At 43.5% G+C, this 23,106-nt stretch overlaps 1 protein-coding gene and 2 long non-coding RNA genes across 10 annotated transcripts in view; 2 read left to right on the top strand and 1 right to left on the bottom strand.

Annotated features, from left to right (window-relative positions):
- Nucleotides 1-23,106, top strand: part of SYN3 (synapsin III) — a 247,411-nt gene that overhangs the window by 164,594 nt on the left and 59,711 nt on the right. The window lies entirely within an intron of this gene.
- LOC137474488 (uncharacterized) lies at nucleotides 1,319-9,202 on the top strand. 2 transcript variants are annotated; one of them, XR_010999374.1, is made up of 3 exons: nucleotides 1,585-2,520; nucleotides 4,507-4,701; nucleotides 9,080-9,202. It is a non-coding gene; the product is annotated as an uncharacterized lncRNA (long non-coding RNA). The 2 variants fall into 2 exon arrangements; XR_010999375.1 differs by lacking the exon at nucleotides 9,080-9,202 and having other exon boundaries at nucleotides 1,319-2,520; nucleotides 4,507-4,877.
- Nucleotides 9,537-13,744, bottom strand: LOC137474490 (uncharacterized). The gene is made up of 3 exons (XR_010999377.1): nucleotides 13,459-13,744; nucleotides 12,694-12,828; nucleotides 9,537-9,659 (listed from the first exon to the last, which is right to left on the bottom strand). It is a non-coding gene; the product is annotated as an uncharacterized lncRNA (long non-coding RNA).

The following is a 23,106-nucleotide window of genomic DNA, read 5'->3' as shown; positions in this document are numbered from 1 at the left end:
TTTTCTCTCCCTCTGCCTCTGCCTGCCCCTCCTCTCCAAGGTAACTGGAAGAAGAGATTGAACTCTCACCACACAGGCCAAGGAAGCAGAAGGGCTCTCCCTAGACACCTAGCTGAGGTCAGTGAGGAAAATGCTCTCAGAGTAAAAGTTATGCAATGCATGGGAGGAATCTACAGTTTTAATCATGGGATAATTAATGGAAAATAATAAACAAAGGGCTGAGCAACAGCGGTTTCTACCAACAGAGATATGATTCTCCAGCAGACTTTTCCCAATACCTGACAGTACAAAAAACAGTGATAGACAAGCATTGTTTCCATTTTAGCTGTATCTTTATGTTCCTAGATTACAACCCAGCATTTTTTAAGCAAAATCTTGCTTTCTTTTCCCTCAGTTCAAGTTCAGCAGAACCACCACAAGACCAGTGAGTGGAATTGGAAGGCAGGGGTGGAGGTCTGCTCACTGCCAACAAATCCTTAGTACAGCTAGGATACAAGGCACTAATCTGGTCTGCCTTTCCTCACAGGATAGCTGTGGATGTTCCTACTGAAGGCATTTCAATTCTCCCCCCCAGTATTGAGACTGAATGAGCTATTGCTGGAGAAAACCTTCTCCCATTGATAATTATATAAAGTCTCTTCTGTGCCAAAGAAGCAGGATCATCAAGAATAGCACAGTCTGCCCCATGAAAAAGAAAACCAGGAAGGAAATATTTTACTTCATTTGAAATTGATTTCCCCATCCAGAATAAAACTTCACTTTTGAACACCATACATAATGGCAACTTAGCCTAGAGGCTAATATAGCATAATCTGTGCATGGATGTAAGCAATACCACGACAGAGAGCTGGCTGGAGGAAACCCACACTCACTCCTGCTCCTCCAGAACATACTTCCTTATCTTAGACAATGTATCCAAGTCCCCTAAGGTGTTTCCATAAGTATTAATGCAATCACTTTTAACAATCTTTTTATTCTTTTTTTCACTGAAATTATAATCTGAAGGATTAGGCAGTCATAGCCATTTGGTTTTATTTTGAGAAAAGGCTTTCAAAAATAGGAAGGAGAAAATAGGACAACCTGGTGCTGCCAAAATAACCCAACTAACTCCATCAGGCATTTCTGGGAAGAAGGAGGGAGGGAAGCTTTTAAAGCCATGCCTGTGGCTGCATGTAAGGGATAGTTCTCAAAGGATTCCCTTAATCAGATTCTGAAGAAGATGGGCTGTCTCTTTGTAATTCACTCCATGTCTTATTCTAAGACCATATGCTCTGGTCACATGAAGATTTACAGTCTCAAATTTACTGGCCTCAGAGAATCTGAAAGAATTATGCAAGAAATCATGTTCTGTCATAACTGAGGCCTCACACAGTCGTGCTTCCTAAAGACTGCTTCTAACTCGATATATGGCCCCTCTAGGGCTTTGTAAGCCCTTCTGGGGAAGAGGGAAGGGGAGGAAAAAGGGGAGCTGCTGATCATTGCCATATGTGAGAAGCATCCCTGTCTGCACGTGGGTGTGACGTCCGTGTTGTCACAGAGGCCGAGCTCTGCAGAGCCCCTGTTTCCTGTCTCCAGTCAGAATTTTGCTGCCAGAGCAGGAATCCCATATCACTCTGTACTGCACTTACAAAAAAGGAAACTTACGGCCAATGGAGGGGGAAGGGGCGGGGGAAATCCTCTTAAATAGCCATGTAGGATGTCTGGGCAGGGATATGAGCCAGGAGTCCTCAGAGGCAGTAGAATAAGTGGGAGTTTAGCAAACAACCATTTTCTTCCTTTGACTGGTGTTCCTCAGAGACCTCAACACTCCAGTTCTCATAGCTAATTTTAGCTATTTGTGGTTGGCCTGTTCCTAATGTTCCTTTCCTATCTCTCTCACACACACCAAACCTTGGGATACTCTCTGTGGGTTGACAGATGACGTGAAAACCTCTAATCTGCAGGTCAAATATCAAAAAAAATGAAGTGGGATCATGCAACTGGAAGTATAATTTGCTTTTTTTTTCCAAATAAGGGAGATATATTCATATTAGAAGTTCTTAGCATACCAAGTTTATGAGGTTTTTGTAAAGTATATTAGGGGAATGACCTATTCTTTAAAATTTTATGGTAACCACCAAAGATGTTATCATCCCATGGACACTGCCTTTCCTATGCAGGCTATGACTGATATACTTTCATTATGTTTTGGCACTGCTCTTTGTTAGAAAAACCAAAACCACATTGTCCCAAACACTGTACTGATACATAACAGGCAGGATGAATCCCTGCCAAAGGACATCGAGTGCATGTAGAGAGGGTTTAAAATGAACATAGTGGCAATAAATGTGCCATGCCAGGAGTGAAGGAGCTTGCAGCATGTGGCATTTGTACTGCAGATACCACATTCATGGAACTCTGAGTCTTACCTGCTTTACACTCCTGTGGTGAATTGATGTCAATGCTTTGTCTACCATGAGGTTTGCTGTACAGATTGTGATGTGTCTGCAGTCCAGAGGCACCACAGGGTACAAAAGAAAGGTAAAAGGGCAGGGATGACTCCTCCTGGCTCAACCAAATTTTTTCCCAGAAATGTGAGCAACAGGTGGCTCTTTTTCTTCCCCTAAATTTCTCTTGGATTTCCTATCATGATTGCCCCTCCTCTCCACATACTAATCTGTAGAGGATGCTCTGCAGGCGAGAAGTGTGTGCTCTAAGTGGTGGATGTGTAGGAGTGTGGACAGTAAAAGGGTATATGGGCCCTTAGATGGTGACTCTGCTCTGTAAGAAAATTTAGTTCAAGGCCTGGAAACTGGGCCACTAGCCTTATTTTCAGTTGATTGATTTAAAAAGTCGTAGATTCAGGTGAGGAATCCTGAGAAACTGATCAGGAGGGGGAAAAGGTAGTTATTATGTCTCTCCAGGATAGAAAAGCAGTATTCCTTGAGCTGTCAGAAGCCAGATTTAGATTATTGATTAGACAGACACCTCTGGTTTTGTGTTGGACCAGAAACAAAAGACTGACTAGGGTATCTTGGATAAGACTGCCTGTAGCACCCAGTTCTGGCTGGCAGGAAGCAGTCAGTCTGCACATAAAACAGACCTCATGAGCTGCTTTCCTGGGAGCTCTGCTGGTTGCTGAAGGTCCCTTAATTTTTAAGAAGTGTTGGCAGCTTGTTACACTTTCAGACAGAGATAAATCCTGCCTAAAGTGAAGGAATGAATGGAGGGAATCTGCCCCCTGGTCCTAACCCCCATCTACAGGTTGTCCTAATAATCCCTGAACAGATGGACATGGTCATGTGAGCCCTTGAAACTCTATCTGTTTTGGAGGAGCAGTGGGTGTGGTGCTGTGGTCATGGACAGATATATGTGTTGCCTTTCACAGAGAAGCTCACTGTCCTCCTAAGACTGAATATCAACAAAATCCTTCCTGTGGGGACTTCCAGTTCTGCCCGAGCCAGCTGTAAATTCCTTTGAGGCTAAGACTAAGGAAACTGGAATCCTGGGAGGGCTTTGGTACAGTCCCAAAACCATTTCCACTGAACATTCCCAAAAATATGGTTTCTCTGACCCAGGAATGTGAGCTCTGTAACAATGCAAAGCTGAAGTCCTAGACCACTGGAATTAACCAGTATTAGCTCATTGCATCTTTGTGCTCCGTCTGTCTCGGCTAATATGAAAATCATTTTCCCTCCAGGACACACACTTGGTTCCATTTTTGTGTAGAACCTGGCATGATGGGGATGTTGTTGTTTGAGTGAGGTGCTACCTCTGTATAAACAAACAAAAAAAAATTCGTGGGACACCTACTTTCTTCTTTGCTGCTTTTGAGTTGATTATTTAAGAGTAAATAATCATAAAGCATCGGAGTGAGCACAGCAGAGCTAACGGCTGCTTCAGCCAGGAAATGCCTGAGGAGCAGGGAGAACAGAGACTGGAGTATAAATTGCTGTAGCACAGTGGAACAGAATGCATGAGCTGGTACAGACTGGCTGAAGCAGGAGAGAGCAGAAAAGTAGTTATGTACACAGAGAGCTCCTCTACTGGTCCCAACAAAAGTGGAACAAAACTACATTTGCTCTACAGCAGGTGAAGGTCCAGTACTCCAAACCCAGGACAGCTGGCCATTCTGACCACTGGACCTACCAGCTGCTTCCTCACTTGCCAGACCTGCTATTGCCTTCTGTCCCTTACCATCTGTTTGTCCTTTCCATGGGAGAGGTCCCTTCCAGTTGTCACCCTCTGCATGAGCCAGCTGAAATATTTGCCTCCCCTACCAGGACAAGTTTCCTTTGCATTTTTTGTGCTTCCTTGCATGACACAATTTCTTTTCTGAATGAACATTCGCAGTCTTCCCCTTTTTAAACACAGAGGTTCTAGAGTGACATAGCACCTCTTGGAACAAATGCCTTCCCTAAAAACCTTCTCCTTGATGTTGAGGCCCCAAATGTCAACACTCCTTCTTTCAAGGATAGATAATGTAATCCAGGCATCCCTCCCTTGCCTGTGGTTTCTCTGTTGCAGTGAAGTGTCCAGTGAGCAGACAGCCAGAAGAGCCACCAGCATGCAGGGAAGGGCATGTCAAGGGTGGGAAGGAAGAGTGGCTGCACCACATTGTGTCCCAGGCCTGTTTAGTTGGCATGTGGTCCCTAAGGGACTGCTGGATGCTGGAGTATGTTTAGGGCAGCTTCTGGGCTACTTGAGCTCGCAGTGAGAGAGGTAAGGCAAGATCATACAGCTGCACCCAATTCCTAGGGACTGACCTTCCCACTCCTTGTGAGAAAGATCTGCGCAGAGCAGAGAGAACTTAGACCCACATCACACTACACACCAACTTCTCTGCCTCTTCCTACCTGCCAAAGTAGGAGGGTGGAAGTTCCAGTGAAAACTTTCTTCTGGACGGGGGAAAAACAGATTAAGAATAGCCAGGTGGTTTACTGTGCTCACACTCTTCTTTGCATCCTAAAGCACCCCCGCAGACTGACATGAATGATCTTATTAACTTGTGCTCACATGCTCAGTATTCAGGGCTGTTCCCAGCTCTGAAGCAGCCCTTTGACAACGGTAGACTGGTTGTTTTCTTTCTCCCCAGATGAGAGGCTGGTCAACACCACCCCTAAACTCACCTCCACCCCCAAACAGCTGTTTTGCCAAAGGGTGGAGAAGCAGACCTCCTGACTGAGGGTGGAGCAGTTTAAAGGGGAGGAAAGCAGTGACTTCACTTCTTATTAAGTAATAGCAGAGCAGGGTGTGCGTCACTCTGAAAAACAAGACTTTGGGTGGGGGCAAAGGCCCTCTGCAGCATCTTATGCATGGAGCCTTCCCCTTTGTGGGAAATGAGCAGAACACAGCATTCTGAAGTGAATTTAGAAAGTAAAAGGTGTTGAGCACCTCGTAATCTTATTTAAGAGGATCCAAGAAGAGCATCAAGGTGAAAGGGCTCATAATGATGAAAGTCTTTTGGGCTAGACTTTAGGAAACAATTTCTTCCAGCAAGGATAGAGAAACACAGAAATAGATCAAGTCCCTGTGAAAAAAGCAGCACGTGGGAGTCAGCTTTCATAGGGGGCAGATGGCACTCGGGTCTGTGTACAAATGCCAGGGGGGGTGATGGCAGGACAGACAAAGGTGTCTTTGTGGGCAGGGGATTGCTCACCCTGTGCAACTGAGCAAGTATCACAAGATCTGGATCGATCTCCCCAAATAATCCTTTCCCTGCAGCTGACTCCTTCAGGGCTGTATGAACAGCCTCAGGCCAGTGTGCTGCATTCTCTCTGCCTGATTCAATTGGCTTCTGCCAGTCCTGACTACTGCTGCAACAGTCTCAGGCTTCAGAGCAGTCTGGTATGTTAGACATCGTTCCAGGCTGTTCTGAGCAACACAAGAATAAGAAGTAGTCTTTAACTCCAAAGGCTTCAAATGTAACAAATATTCTCATACTTCTGATACTGTTCATACTGCTCTGAAAGTGCATTCGCCAGAATGACCATCAGAACTGAAGCTGAAAAAAGCCTTCCAAAGGCTCTGTGCAATGCTTGTGGCATCATCAGAGCGTAGCTCTGGCCCCATTTGCAGAGGACATAACCAAAGGCTCTTCTTTCCTCTCCTAGGCCTCCCAGGTGAAACTTAGAATACCTTGGCAGTGTCCTAGAGACACATGGCAGTGTGGGGGCACACCTCTCTCATTCCTCTGGCTAGCACAGGGAACTGCAGTGCTGTGCATCAGTGCTGGCATGTGCTTCACTTGCTGGGCATTTTACCAGGATTTTGCCTAGGCATGTTTGACCTTAGAGCCGTGCTACCACTCATATGAGTTATTTTATACCCAGTTTCTACACACCTTTGCATACTGCAGCCACACATGGTGAGCACGTCTCAGATGCATTCAGGAATTCAGGCTCTGCTTAGGAGAGGTGTAAAAGCTGCCAGGCTGCCAAGGAGTCAGGCCCTTTATTTTTTTCCTGTATATAAACTGAAAGCCCAGTTTTGTGGTACCCAGCTCCCAATGGCTCCTCATGCAGACTTTCACTAGAGACTCATCAAGTCTGCAAAAAGCCCAAACACAGGCAATAAGCAGCTTTCCTCACCCTTGCCTCAAGTACACGACAAGGGAAAGGTAAGAAATTAAGGAAGGAATAAATGTACTCTTTCTTCCAGTCTGACTGACAACAGCAAGGGCAGTTCAATTTCATTAATAAACAGAATTTCGTATTCCAACTTCCAACCTGAGAAAAATAAATTAACTGAATGTTCAGAGAGTTCTACTGCCTTGCTCACAAATCATAAATGGCTTAGCAGAACAGCACTGTTTTGGAAATAAAGAAGGACAAAGGAACATAAACAAAATAACAGGCATCCACCAGCTCCTAAAATGATACTTGCCAAAGCCCTTTATCATTGCTTGGTGGCACCGCTGCTAGAGCACACCATTGCTCCCCTAGTCTGGAAACACTCCACTCACAGCTGACAGTTCAGGGGGACTGCCACACACCTGCTGGGTAGCAAAGGCTTCCTCAAGCTGGAACTGAGATAGGGTAGCTATCCTGACCAGTCCCTCTGTCTTGCTGCTTCTTGCAGCTATTCTAACTCCTTTAGCAGCTCCTCTTAAGTGGGTCCAGATAAGCATCTCCCAGCCACCTGCAGTTCCTGTTAAGTTCCTGATCCTCGCTGGGTTCTGGCTTTTTGTTGCTCAAAGATAACTTCTTCAACAGACTTTTCTGGTCCTCTAGTTTTCTGTATTTTTATCTGCCAAGACTGCAAACCATTACATGAGGCTAAGGGTGGTGATCTACTATGGCACAGCTAGTCCCAGCTTTTCACACTTGGTCATCCTCATTATCCTCATTTTTGTGATGATGATGTTGTTGTTTTCTTACACAAATCCACCCACATGTGCTAGCATATGTTGATCAGTATTAGGCTGTTTCAGCTCTTTTTTCCCAACTGAGGCCAGTAGAGCAATTCTGCCCCTATAGCTCTCCATCCCTCTGGGCTGCCATGCTGGTCAGCCTACAAAACAGAAACACAGGGTCTAAGTTAGTTCCCTGTATCTTGGAGTAAACCTGAGGCTCTCATTAGGATTCACCAAAAAATAGTAGTTGTCCTATCTAAGCCTCAGGACAATCCTCTGTTTATGACAACTTTAGACCCTACTGTCATATCTGTGCTGCAGACAAATGAACTCAGAAAGGCTAAGCCATGCTAGTGAGTTTGTGAGTCCCAATGCTTCTCCACCCCTTCCCTGTTTTCTTAGAGCAGGCACTATTCCCTTCCCAAACCAGGGAATTAGTAACACTAATGGGGGAATGTGTCACCTCTGCATGCTGAGCGTGACTCACAAAGTCAATAGGGCCTTAGCAGCTGAGAGGAACAATGAGTTGTGTTCTCAGTTATGCTTTTTTTGGCTACACCATCACTGGAGCCCAGAACAAGGGCAGTGATGTCATGGCCATAGGCTTAATGTGTAAGTATCATATACAACACTACCAGCTCTCTGTGATCTGTTACTTCCACATTAAGGTAACTTGGGGCATATATACACACAAATAGTTGCCAGAGCCAAGAATAAGTCATTTGGAACAGATAATTTTATTTCAGGCTTTTAACAAGAATGCTTGTCAGCCCCAACAGGCTCGTTCTGGGGAGGTAGTACCTAGCTCAGTACTGAGCTATATAATTTAGTCAAGACCTCATCTATAAAGACAGAAGTTTAGAATGTAGAAATGGGCTGACAAGAATCCTGCTAAAAAATAGCTTACATTTTTCTGACAATTAGCCATTGTTGCAAGTATTTATATAAATAAAGAAAGAGTAAGAAGAAGTTCTGAGGCAAAGGAGGAAATTACTCCCAGCCATTTTCAAGAAAATGACTTTGAAGCATTTCATGCACTTGTATTTGAGCAAGACTTTTCTCCATTAGCCTCTGAGTGGAGTGGGGAATTGTTTCTTCCTTTCAGAAATGTGCTGTGTGTATTAAGTGGTCTGTCAAAGGAGGCAGTGCAGGAGGGGGTGTAGAGCTGAGCATACAGTGACATTGTAATCAGTGGCCAGCCCCTGGGTCACGCAGGCAAGCTCGAACTCGCTGTAACCTGCCTGGAGTGTGTGCTGATAACCCAGGCTGCGGAGTTCACGGGGAGCTGTTAGCAAATATCCTCACCACAGGAACTGCGCAGGGCTGGAGCCTGCACTGGGCTCTGAGCAGCCCACAGTGCTGCTAAAACCCAGCTCAGGGCATCTGAGCTGCACATGGATGGGGCTGCAGGAGCTACTGTCTGCTTTCTGCAGGGACAGCTGTGCCAAGAGCGACAGTTCCCTGCTTTATAAAACTCTTTCCTAATGTATTGCCAGGTGCCTCAGGTGACAAAGCCTGCCTCTGTCCCATGTTATGGCCCCCTTTCATCATTTGCTGGGTTAAGCCAGGATTCCTCTGGCCAGAAAAACAGGGGAAGCCCTGAGAATTCATAACACGAAATCTTATCTCAAGGGAAAAAACAGAGGCATGTGTGTAGAGGCTTGTTGAACTACACATTCCTCTAATAGTTTCCCAACGCTGAGTACCAGTGGGACAGTCACACACTTTGCTGCATGTTCCCAACAGGCTGGAACCTTTATCTGCTGGGCAGGCTGGTGCTGGAGCCCTGCCAGTCTCCCTGGAGAGCAGCTGTGGCCCCCTCGGTTCCTGTGCCTCTGCACTGGGCAGCTGATTGGCGGAAGCTGGTGCAAAGCTGCCTGTCCGATTAAATTTGTTATTTTGCAAAAGGATTTAGCTTTGCTTGTTGGTTATTACTTAAGAAAAATCCTAAGCTGGTGCTTTAACCTGTTTTGAACCTTTCACAGGGTGAAAGAATCTGGTCCCTTTGCTTCCAAGTAATAAACAAGGAGCAAAAAGCTAAGAGAGTACAGAGAAAACAAAAATGTTTTAAAATACTAATTTTCTTACATTCTTTTTATTTTCCAGTCAAATTTTTTTTTTGTAGTTAAAGCCTGCCACATCAGAAGTGTTGCTGAACTTCGCTTCTGAAAAAAAATCTGACAACAGATCATTGGCCACCATCTCAGACATACTCCAGCTCCCACACATACCTGCTGTCTCTCCAGGGATGTGCTAGTAAGCCCATCCAGAAGGGTTTATAGATTATAAAGATGATGAGAGATGTTCACATGTTTCATATTTTTTCCTGTATAAAAAAAAGGCAAAGGAAGCCAAATCAAATAAACCATTTATTCCAAGAAAAGCTGTCGTATACAAGACTCACTCTGGCTTAAATGAGCTTGTAGCTGACTATTAGTTAAAACAAAACATTTTCAGTTGAGAAGGTTTCAGGTCAGTGGGGACTGGTGGGCTACAGGTGAAAATGACTATAAATGTATTGTCTGAGTACAAAAACTACACTCAAATACTGTTGTAGTTGCAAAGCCAGGAATTGCCCATGAGAAGTGCCCGTACAAGGGTTGACACTGAAGTTTTAATTTCCATACTCTGAGCCATGCATTGTGGATAATTTCTTTCACAGGATTGCTACAATTTAAAAAATAAGCATTTCAGATTTAGCTTTGTCCTTCTGCTCAGTGGATGAACTTAGATAATCTTTAGTTCATAGGGTTTAAACAAAGTTCTGAGAGCAAAATGACTAAAACCTCTTTTGAGCTCATGGCATTCAGCAAGATATCATATCTAACTGTTTCAGAAACATCAACAAATTTGTTTTCACAGCAGGAAAGTAAATATTATATATTTTGTAAATGAGAGGCTGCCTGCTGAAAGTGCAAAGTCAGAAGATTTGTGTACTTGTTCCAGAATGACAAGGACTTGGATTTTCAGTTTCTACCATGCTGCAACACTTTATATTCAAAGCACAAAGTCCAGGTGCATTTGCAAGTGTTCATTCCCTTTTGCAAGTCAGCTGTGGCTCAGCCATTCGGGGGCTCTGGCTGCAGTGCCAGCTTCAATAGCTTCCACCCTGGTCAGCAGAGCCCTTGCCTTCCCACCCTGGCCCTACACTGAGTCTCACAACACACACTCACTTTCAGTTGTGGGCCTGTTCTGCAAATAGGATCAGGGAATCAATTCATAATAAAAATAACCCTGCTTGGCCTCAGAGCACAGTCTGGGACTGGAGGCTATGTCAGGCATGCAGAAAGCAATGGACAGCCTTGTCACAATCATTCATGAGGAATCTGGCTAACTTGCCCAGCATTACACTGGATGACAGGAGCACTGGCCAGCTCTGCAGGGCAGCAATCCGTCCCTTCAGTCCCATGATGACTCTTGCTGCTTCTGCAGTCCCTTTTCCTCTGCTGACCACTGCCATCTATGTCCCACGATACATGAGGCAGGGGGTACTGCAGAGAGCCCTTGTGAGGCTTTCACAGCCATGAGGAGCCATCAGGGGGTGCTCAAATGTTGCCCAGGTAACTTTCATCCTGGATTTCCTTGGTTTCTAAGCACTTGACTCCACAGCCATTGCAAATATTTTATGCAGGCATTTTGTGTGCAATATGCACCACATGTAAAAGTTGTTCCTAGAGACTTGGTTTAGTGATGGACTTGGCAGTGTTAGGTTAATGTCTGGACTTGATCTTAGAGGTCTTCCCCCACCTAAACAATTCCATGATTCTATATGTCCTAATTAAAAGTAATCTGAAGTATAAGAATGAGAAAGAGAGGAGATGTGTATCTGGACAATGCTGAGGACCAGAACCAATGCTTTGTCCTTGACCTTTATGCTAAATTATTTGGAGATAAAGCAGTTTGGAGGGATTACCAGCAAAGATTCCCCACTCTCAGAACCTGGCTGTTGCTTTAAACTGCAGAGCTGAGCTACCTGTTGGTCCCTTGCAGAGAAGCTGCCACTTGCAAAGTTCTATTTTCTATTGGAAGCAAGATGGTCACTGTGATGTACAGCATGGGCTCCCTCCTAACCCATGACTGCTGCAAATATGTCAGTGTCTCTGTTGGACACACAGAGCATGCATGACAGGCTTTGCTTCATGTCACTGCCTAGCAAAATCCTTTTTTGATCTCTTGTAAGGAGAAATACAGAAAATAAGTGACAGTTCCTCTGCAAGTATTGCCATCACTAGGATGGTCTGTCTAGCTCCTCTCCAGTAGGACCCACTCCCAGACATCAGCTGGGGAAGTCTCAAGACCTTTCTGACATCTTCATGACACATGGACATTCTCGTGTTTCCTGCTTCCTTTCCTTTTACATTTCAGCATAGTGAGAATGGGACAACAGTGTGAGCCACTTCACTTATACTCTTGTGCACTATCCTCTATTTCTCCAGATCATTCTATCAGCTTTAGTGACAATCTGTGTTATTAAAATGGCACAGAGCCAACTACTGAAGGAACTAAAACCTGGCACAGGACTAGCTGTTGTGAATTTCACTAGAATAACAAACAAACTTCAGCTGGGTCATCCTTAAAATAATCTCTTATGTTTCTTTCATTGCACCTGATCCAAGCTCCTCATTCTCCGTTTTTAGGCTGAGAATATCTGTGCCTTCCTGCTCCCAGTATTACCCCAGTCTGCCATTATTTTCTTAGAAGTACCTTCCGAGGCTTACCCTTTTCTCTTTGTGGTGTGCTGCTTCCTTCTCTCCCACTCCAGAGTCTGTGGGACAGACTCAGACACAGCCAGCTAGCTACGCTGGGGGTCTCAAGCACCAGAAAGTCATTGCGGGGCAGTGTACTGAGGCAAAGTGACAGCGAACCACTTCCCACTTTCTGGAAGATTACCAGCAGTTCACATAGGGGGTGCACAACCAAGATAATCCAGCAAATGCCAATCCCACTTATTCTGAGCCTGTCACTTCTTCAAAAAATAATCTTATTGAGTGGCAACTGCATCGTTAAAGGCATATTATCATGAATGAAAGATTTTTCATACTTTTTTCTACCTGAAACAGGCAGCTCTTATTTCCCATACAAATGCAGCCTTCTCATTCTCTTTCCAGAGGTTCCTTAAAAGCTCTGACCAACAGATTTCCACAGTTTGATGTGCCATGCCCACAGCTCAGATTTTCTTGTTATTATATCTGTCACTACTGTCTGCAAGATACTGAAAGGCTGGCTTGATACTTGGGCTTTCCATAATGACCTCCTCATAGATATTTCTGTGTTAATAACCACAAAGAGAATACTGCAAATAGCAGGAATTATGAAAACTATAAGGTAAGTGGTAAAATTACTCTTGAAATCAGCCTTACATTTGAACAAAATGTAGTAATATCCCTTCTGGAGAAGCCAGAAGCACTCTCCTCTTGCAGGAAGAAAGGAGCTAAGGAATGTGCTGGCTGGCACTGAATCCCTGTCTTCTTGGGCCTTTAATGGGTTTCCTGCTCCTGAAGGTTCAAAGAGCAATTACAGTCTCCAGTAAAAGTACAGCAAATGGAAAACAGATTCTCTGCCTTTCACTGAAATGCCAAGAAAATAAGTCACCGAAAGATGGAGGACGCAAAGTCACCTCATCGCAGCATTGACTGAGCTGAAGGGAAATTTCCCTCTGTTCATCCCCAAGGCCAAAGGTAGTCCCTGCCATGTGAAGTGGGTGGTGGGAACACAGTTTGCTGACCCCTGTCCCTGAGGAGGCTCATGTTAGTGGAAAGAAATGATACCAGACAGCTGGAAACTGCCTCTAGGCTCCAGCTCCTTCACCTCCTTGCTGGGGTTTGGTTTTGTACCTTTGGATTGGCTTTTGGAGAGGAACAAAAGCAAGGTCAGGGCAGCTTCCTTCACTGCAGCAAGTCACCATATAACTGGAGAAAGCCTTTTCCCTGAGAACAGGTTTCTTTCTTGGTATTGAATAAACTCTGCCATACAGGGCAAACTGAATAAGCCTGTCCGAAATGAAAAGCCCTCCAAGTTGCTTTGCATCATTTTTCATTGCCACCTCAGATTACTCAAGATTCAATCCTATCATGGGTGGCAGGCAGAAATAGCTAGTAAGTCTAAGCATCAGCAATAATACCAACTTTGTGCTCAAACAAGGATGCTCAGTATCCAGTGACGATACAAGTAGGTCACCCAGCCAGCTTAGCAACAGGAGGAACTTCTCCATTAGGACTTAATTCTGGCACTGTTCAGTTGTACCACACTCATCTGGGATGTAGCTGAGCCCTGCAGTTCCTCAGGTGTAGAGAGGAAACTGTATCCTCATAATTAGACAGTTGTGATGAAATAATTGCTAAGGATTTCTTTGGTCATCTTATATTACAAATTGATGCTTCCTCTAGTTTCCTTACTGTCTACAGAGGAAGAAGGAATCCATTCTCCCCTAACCATATGGATGTGTAATTCCCCTTAACCAAACAGGAACCAAAGAGAAATTGAATGCGAAAGAGGACGGGTAAGGAACAACTGAATGAATAAAAGGCCCCCTTATAACAGCTCTGACCTGGATGGGTGGGGTTGTCTCTATCCCTGACCTCCTGCTAGCAAATATGAACTACAGGCAGAGAGCTGGGATATGAAATATCCAAATCCAGAGCCAGGCACATTTGGAGAGTGAATGGATTTTTTTGGTCCCATCTTTTCACACCAGGAAGAAGGACTTGCAGTCAAAACAAATTTAAAATTAATTGATTTAATTTTTTCACATTTTGAAACTCTTTCAGTCTATCTGGGGTGGGGAAATAAGTCAGTTGTAATTAAATGTTATGACAGAATGTCGGGTAATTTTTCCTAGAAAAAGATGTTTTTAGTTAACATGTTTGGACAACATAAGGTGAAAGTGGCCTTTTCTCACTGCAGTTTGTTTGGTCTGTAGACATTGCCTGGCAGTATCAGCTCATTGTCACTACCCCAGGCCTCATCCCTTCTCCTTTAACTGCACAATCGATCTAAATTTCAATTTTTGTAAGGAAAGAAGCAATAGCAGAATGGGAAAGCAACAGTTTTGATGCTTCCAGCACAACAGAGCCACAATATCTTCCATAACTATCTAATTTCAGTTTGAACATGGTCTTTCCTTTATCAACCCCCTACTTCTGCAGACAATCTTTTTGGAGAATCTCAGTTAATTTGGAAACAATACCCCCTGGTGCTGCTTTAGAAACACATAGAAATGGTGAAGCTCTGCTATCTTCTAGGCTCTTTAAGGCCAAGGTTAGAACAAAGGAATTCTAGGTGGGTTAAAAATCAGCTGGACCACAAGACTGTGAAGGTAGTGATGGTCAAAGGCTTGGCATCACACCTAGTAATAAATGGTGTGCACAAGAGGTTGATGCTGTGGTCCACGTGCTTCACCAACAACCTGGATAACATGCACATTCAGCATTTCATTGGAAGATGCAAAATGATGACATCTGACACATCAAATGACATCTTCAACTGAGAGGCACCTCAAAGACATAAGGATTGTAGCAACAGAAACATCATGAAGTCCAATAGAGAGAAATGCAAAGTTCTTCACCTGGCTGAGATGAAAGTCAGGAGGTTACAGTGGATTTCAGGCTGAATGAGCTGATCCTGCATTGACACCACAAGGCAGCTGTGTTCTGCACTGCATTAGGAGCAGCATGGCTCGCAGATCTAGGAAAGTTCTTTTCCCTAGTGCCTGACACTGATAAGGCTGCATAGGACACGCTATCCAGTCTGGAACCTGAACATTGCAGAGGGATGGGAGGAAACTGGAGAGTGTCCAGCAGAAGTCTACCGTTCTGACCAGAAGTGGTCAGAAGCCTGGAGCACTTGATTGGCAAGGGTGTACCTGAGGCATGTTGAGGCAGGTGAAAGGAAGGCTAATCAAACAACCTGCAATTGCCTGAAGGGTAATTACAAGCACAACAGATCCACGTTTTCCTCAGCAGCATCAGATGATGCAACATTGAACAGAAGCCACAGGAGCTGGGCGTTAAGGAGGAAAATTCCTATAAAGGTAGTGCAGCATTGGAACAGACTGGCCACAGAGGTCATAGAATATCCAATTTAGGCAGTTTTCAGGATGCAGCTATTCAGAGTTAGGGCTGGCCAGATGATGTGCTGGCAATAGTACTTCTGTGAATAATTCTGTGGGTGGAGTAGATGACTTCTACATCTGTTCCAATCACAATATCTATTGTTCTGTGATTCTTTACAGTCACTAGTCAGTGAATTTGACAGGGGGATTTCCCAAAGTTCACTGTACAGATAGAGTTATTTCCTAGCAGACTTAGATCATTGCATGCCTGACAGCTATTTTTCCTCTAAAATATAGCAAGCAGCATTATAGTTAGATTTCCTCATGCCAAGCAACATGATTCCCATTTATTATTCTGACTCCAAGTCAGCCACAGATCATACTTACATAGAACTTGAGTTTGAGATGGATGCACTTTGGGACTAATATTGGTATCAGCTGCACAATCAGCATCTTCTCTAATCAGTCCTTGGTCAGAGACGACCTCACCAGCTGTACAATCAGCATCTTCTCTAATCAGTCCTTGGTCAGAGAGGACCTCACCAGGCAGTAAAGGATTTTAAAATCTTACACTTAATTGAGGTTTTGAGAGCAAGCTCAGACCATCTTTGATAGTCAAAGACATCTTTTGGATTTTCTCTTTGGTTCTGAGAAGCTATGAGGACATTTTCAGATGTATTCAGCCACAAGAGATGCTGCCACAAAAATCCTGAAGCAGAGTCAATTGGCTTCAAATAACTTACTGTCATGTAAAAATACTCTGGAGGCCCATGCCTATGTCCCAGATATATATGCACGATACCTATGCAAGAAAAGGCACTTATTCAGGTGGCAATTCCTTGCTGTGACAGCTGAAATGTGAATGCTAGGTCCTCTTTTTACCAATGTATTTTCTTTGTCACAGAGTAGTATCCTGAGTGAGTCTTGGCTACAGAAACACAACAATGACAAACAGCCAAAGGCTAAATCTGGTAACTCACATTTCAGTCAATGACCCTTTAGTTAAAAAGGCTGACTAGTACCAAGGCAAACCCAAGCTCAAAGTGTTGCATTTTTACAAAGAATGCAATACTTTTACTCCACTGTTTATGACTAATGTATCACAAGGACTCAGAGCTGCTAGTTAATTGCAACAGCATTTATGAATCAGAAGAGGGACAGGCTTGTGGTTATGGCTGGACTGACATTTAGGATGTCTGGGTCCAATTCCTAGTCTAGCATAGATTTTCCTTTGTAAACTTTGGCAGGCTGCTTAATCTCTCATCCTCAGTTCCTTGCCTACAAATTTTTTCCTCCCTTTGGCTTTTTGGCTGTCTGATCCATTTTAGTTGTGAAGTATTTCTGTAGTTTCTGACATCCAGGAAAGTACAGAGTAACATGTATGATGTAACAAATTATGCTTTCAGCTGCAAATATCTCTAAAACAGCCTAAAGGCTGGTGGTGTTTGCTTCAAAAGCTAACAAACATACCCTTCAAGAAACCAACCCGGACAAGTGAATGTAGCAAGTAGAAACTACATTCAAAATTAATTGTTTATAATGAATTCAGTTAAATACCTGCTGCTACTATTATTTTTGAAATCAGTATCAGCACAGACATATATACTACCATTTCATGCCAACCCATTTTAAGTGATAGTACAGATTCCCATTGGCATTTCTATCACCTGTACCATATTAAAAAAACAATTATTGGAGTATTTTCTGATCATCAAATATGAAGCAAGAATTCTATTTTTGACATTTTAAAATATTCTTTACAAATTGTAACATTCAAGTGCTTATCAGTGATGTCTCCCAGGGATGATACGTCTATCTTTCAACATAGAAAATAGTTTTAAAATTGAACCTACTGCTGATTAGGTTGCTTCGCAGCCTGAAGTTTTCAGAGGTTGATTGAAATGTCAAGAAAATACAAAACCAAATGTGGACATAATTATTTCTGTCTTACTGTCTTTTTTCAGAAGAACTCTCCTGGCACCAGGAGGTCTAGATTTAAAGAAATAAAATCAAGAATAAGCAAGGCACATTTTATTCATTTGGCTCTTTGGACCTCAGCATGGAAACACATGGATCTCAGGGTGTTAGAACTAAAACTTATTTTTTATTCTACCAGCAGAGTTCTATACCCTTACAGACATGTCAAAAGCTGTCCCCCCCCAAAAGAATAAAGCACAAATATAAATAAAGAATGGGGATTTAATTCAAAAACAATAGCAGACTAATGTATGTGCCTGGAATCAAAAGGAGAAAGTAGATATCTGCAGAATTAGATACAGAGATGAAAAATACTGACAAAAAAGAAGCTTCTGGTTTCCTATCAGAAATGCAATAATCAGGATAAATTCTGTGTAGAGGGCATACGAGTTTTTAGTACTAAGCAAGAAAAGACAGCATCCACAAAGCCCAGCAACGCAGTCAGGTGCACCCTCATTGAAAATGGCCTTTGTGCATGCTAGGCATCTTTCATTCTGAACTGGGGGAAGTCATAGGTTGGAGTTAGTGGGATAGTGTCTGTTCTGGGAAACAGCGCAAGCTGGAAAGTTCTCCGGTGGTACTAAAGAGCAGCAAAACCAGAGAATGCAGTGGGGCTTTGACCTATACAGAAGATAACGTGACCAAGTGGAAAACAGCTATATGTGCATTAGCTCTGCCTGCAACACAGAGAAAGATCCCAGCAGAGGTCATTGTGCCTGGCAAATTGCAGCTCTTCATTATATACAGCTCTGAACGCAGTACTACTACCAAATTCACATGGCTCTGCCTCTGTAGTTATAAACCACAAAGCCTGATGGAAAAAGGAGGAAGCCCCTGGGGAAGTTTTGCAAAACTAAAGGTGATGTGACAAAATTATGTGATGGACTCAATGAGTTCCCTAAGACTTGTTGTACTATGGTGAGAAAGGCTTACAGAGATTTTGGACAAGTGTGCTGAACTCTGAAAAAGCATTACAGGGCCTCTGCAATTTTCCAGAACTTTCCAGACTCTGAGGTCCTATCAGCTGGCCACTCTTCTTCACCCTATGAGCTGATGAGGACCTTTTCCCCTGAAGCCTTTGAAAACCATTAAGAAAGTAAATATTCCTTGGAAGTACCATTCTCCCCGTCCTTTAGTTATGTTTAGAAATAAAGCAGAATCTCATAGCAAAAAAATTTGGAGAGAAGCTAAGGTTGTATAATCCTCTTGCATGAGATCCTAGGATAGCAGCTGAATGGTATAGCTCAATTTTGAGGCTCTAACAAGCACTAGCTGAATCTGCCACCTCAAAACATGGGAAAACAAGAAGTGATGGGCTCATCTGAGGGCTCAGCCTCCCTGTTGCCATATGGTACACCTAACAACTTACCAAAACAGCACATTGTTGAGTAAAGGGAAGACAGTAAAAATAAACAAAATAATGTGCTGTAAGAACAGTGAGGTGTAAGGACTAGATTAATCAGTTAGACCTTTCCTATAACACAGCCATCATTTCAAGCCCTATCAGTTCTTGGTGAAGCAGCTGCCAGTGCTGTTTCAGAGACACAGTTGCAGCTTCTGCTGGCCTGGGCCTGAGACTGTCACAGCTGGATAGCAAGGCCTGACCCCTGATTCATCAGGCCACACAGCATGTCCAGGCCACTAAAATCTGTCCCTCTTAGCCATTAGCCATCCCTCCGGGTTACTTCAGCTGGCCACCTGCACTGACTTTGACAGCCACTTCTGGTCATCAATAACACCTTTGTTTTAACAAGAACATGCACGATTTAGACACACACACAAGACTCACTCCATTCTGTCCAGAGAAAGGGTTTTATAAAACAACATATTCTAATCCATCCTTTAGACTGGACTGTCACTTCCCTGAAGTACAGCTATTGCCTAAAATGAGGATGTTCAAGCTTTTCCTGTGCGTGTTTAGGTACCACTGGTTTGCCCAGCTTATGGCACATAATTAAAAGGGAAAATATCCCTCCCCATTATATTTGAAACTTTTTTTTTTAAACTTCACTACTGTTATGATAAAACCTGAAGTGCCAACTGAACAAACTCAAGCCTACCCATGAATCCCTTTCTGACCCTTCCCAAGATGCTGAGAGTGGACACTGTCCTCACCAGACCATTCATTTTTCTCAGCAGAGGGATCTCTGTCCACTTCAAACTTCAGCTGTTCAGCTCACAAGGGCAAGCCTGCCTCAGTAGTTAGAAGCTGTGTGGTGTTGGTATTACATCTACAAACCAAAGTAAACTCCTTCCTGTTAACCTCTGTCATGGACGGATACAAGGGTGGTTACATTACATGATATTTACTTGCTGGGAAACAGGCAGAGGACACGCACAGATAAGCTTTTCACAGGGCTCATACACAGCTTCTGTGCTTGTGCCAGCTTTTGGAAACCACTCACCAAGGCTGCCTTCGAGCATGAGACCTTACTTCCGTCATTCCCAGGACAATCGTTTTTGTCCCACACTTGGTTTCTCACATATGGGAACATCACAGAAGATAAACAGATCCAGCAGAGGAACGCGATGGGAAGCAGCCTCGCCCAGCTCTTGAGGAGCCATCAGAAATCAGCCTCTGTCAAAGCAGCATTGTTTTGACTCAGACTCTGGAGTGCACTGTGGCAGTCTGGTCAGGGCCAGGCCTTCATCCTGCCTTGAATGTAAACACGCATGAGGCTTCTTTTACCACATATTTTGGGAAGCATCAACAGCTCTTGGCAAGCAATAGGAAAGAGATGACTGAGAGGCTGCTGGCATGCTGCTTAAGCTGATGTCATCTTACAGTCAGAGCTCTGGGTGCACGCACTTGGTCGCACATAACACACCAGTCACCAAACTTTTGTTATGGCTAAAAAATTAATTAGTTATGTTTGGCTGGAGAGTTCTCCCTCCCTCTCAGAACTGTTACATTGCTTTCTTGCTCCAAATGGCAAGGCAGCTGCTCCCTCAGAGCACCCAGCACCCGAACACCAGGATATATCTCTCAGAGAGCAGCAAGAGCAGGGCTGCTCTTTAAAGGAAGGTGAGACAGAACTCAAGAGGGAGTCTTACTAGCCAGGTCTCAGACCCACGTTGCCAGAGGTGAGCCAGACAAACCCAGACATGTTGGCCAGGTCCAACCAAAAATTCAGGTCAAAATGCTCTATAATAGTGATGGGACAAGTTCTGAGGCCAAGCCACAAAGTCAGGGAAAAGGATCAGATCCAGTGCCCACCAGGCAGGTCCACAGTGACAAAAATCAAGCCATGAAGATAATCCATAGGTTTAGATCCAGTGCAACAGGCTTCATAACCAGACAGGAGCAGGGCCGCGGCTGGACAGGAGACCAGCACTCCCCCAGTATGGATCAAGCAAACAATGAATGCCTGGGGCTGAGTTTAGATAGAGCTCCTGCGCCCTTGGGTGTGAGCTCCAGGTGAGAGGTCTCAGGGTCGTTAGGGCCATTAGTGAGCTCAGGGCTCTGAAAAAACAGAAACTTCATTTTATTTTGTGCATCAGATAATAAACTAAGGAACATAATCAGACTGGAAACTGTAGATATCTTGGGAAATTCCATGATCAGGGTTGATTGAAACAACTTTCCTTGCTTCCCTTATGCATAACTGTGCTCCAGTCCTTGATTCCTGATCACACACTGACTTTTTTTTCCACAAATTTTCTGCATCATTTAACACCCAGTTCTGACTGAATGACCTGTTACCTCCTCATAAGTTTTGGTCCACTGTTCTGACACTATTCAAATGCTGTCCTAAGGAGAGAATTATTCTTTTACCCATGGCCATTTCAGTGGTTCTCATTGCTGAAGTTTCATAAATAATAAACAGTGCACATTCAAAACATCCCTTCCAGCTAGGGGGAGATTATCAGAGCCATCATATAGATGTAAATTTGAGCTAGTAAGGGATTACATTAAAAATTCTCCCTTAAGTGAGAAATCTGAGATTTTGGGGGTTTTTGTCTGTGTAGCACTATTTAGAATTTTACGTAATCATAGAGAAGTTTCAACTGACTTCAGATGCAACAATGACTACCTGGCACTTGGATTAATAAAGATAAGGGTTGTTAGGTCACAGAGTCGGCCTTCCTCTCTTTTACAGACCTATATATAATTTAATTAAGTTATCCCTGTAATTAGTCAAATACTTCAGGATTATCCAAGGAATAAAGCAAGTAGCTAGGAAGGCAGTTAGTCTCGATTTGAAGACCTGAAGAGATAAAGAGCTGATGATTTGCTTGGGTTGATTTTGGAGAGATGATTAATTACTTTCACTGTTAAAGCTTTATGCCAAATTACTCATATGAATCTGCCTAGCTTCAACTCACAGATACAGGTGCTTACTTTACTTTTCTCCACTGGATTATAGATTCTTTTCACATCTGGTATTTATTCCACAGGAACATATTTGTTACCTGTTTTCCAGTCACATTTTAAAAAGTTTGAAAAGTTTAAGAAGTCAGTTCTTCCTTTCCACAACAAACATGAGTCCAAGATGTCACTCTCTGGAGTTCATTACACTCTCTGGAGTTCAAATTTTCAAGTTAGTTTATTGTGTCCAAAACTAAGAAAGTCAAAAATTGAGAGACAGAACATCAATTCCTACAGAGAGCTGTGATTTAAAGGATTTTCTCAGAATTTCATTTGGACTTTTTGGCACACTTAGGAACAGATTTCAATCCCCTAAGATATCTTTCAGCTGCCTAAATCATCAGAGAGCCCTTTCTTAATCTGCTACTCCCTGACACATAATTATGCATTTTCTGACTTCTGGAAGAAATGAAGCAGGGGTCCTGCAAACAACCTCTTCCTTAAGTCCAAATTTAGCCTCAGAACAGGTCTACCTGGTGGACCCTTCTGAAGGGGACCTGTGGAAAAAATAGCTCACAGTCATGTAATTAAATGCTGATTCATAAAGCTTATGTACAAGGAAGGAAAACGAAGTTTGTGTTTCCTAAAGTTTGAGTGCTTAACTTTTTGACCTTAATAAGGTTCTTTTCATGTGATATATGGGCATGGCAATCCCTAGGCTTACCACAAATCACACTGGAAAAAAATTCCCTCTGGCAGCTGTATATTGGTACATGCATGACTCACCAAGGTTGGCACTTTGACCTGAGCTTCATGAAAAGCAGGCATGTGTTTGCATTCATCACCTGTGGCCATAAGGACATCTTTGCAAATATTTTCTGCTGGGAGAGAACAGGTAACAATTGGGACATTTAAAATTCACTCTGGACTCTGAAGGGAAAAGGTCACATTGGAGACAGGCTTTCCTTCCCCGCTCCCTTGAGTTATCTGTATCTACATTCTGGGTCTTTCCGATCCTGGCTCCTTAGGCAAGACCCATTCTCCTCATGTAGTTGGTTTTAATATCTGTCCTGTTCTTCCCTGTCATAAATATGGTGCCCACTATGTCCCAATATTTGTCACCGGTGCCATTGCCCTTGGCTGACCCATCCAGTGCCTTTATCCCTGGCTCTGTCTGTGCTCCCTCCCCTCTCTGACTCTGCCTACCTGCTTGTTTCTTCACTCAGATTCCCTTCCCTGCTATCTGTTTATTCACTGTACACCCCTTTGTTTCCAGCTCTCTCCAGCCCATCCCAGTTTTCTGTTTGCCCCTTGATTCCTGTGAGATACCTGCCTTCCATAAGATCCTTGTCAACACTTTGCTCTTCTTTGGTCCACAGTTGCTTGCCCAGCTACTCCTTGCCTTCCTCATCACTGCACATCAGATCACTTCTCTGC

The sequence above is a fragment of the Anomalospiza imberbis genome, chromosome 5, assembly GCF_031753505.1.
Source record: "Anomalospiza imberbis isolate Cuckoo-Finch-1a 21T00152 chromosome 5, ASM3175350v1, whole genome shotgun sequence".
Lineage (NCBI taxonomy): Eukaryota > Metazoa > Chordata > Aves > Passeriformes > Viduidae > Anomalospiza > Anomalospiza imberbis.
The sequence above is the reverse complement of the archived record's forward strand: the minus strand, read 5'-3'. Positions and strand labels throughout refer to the sequence as shown.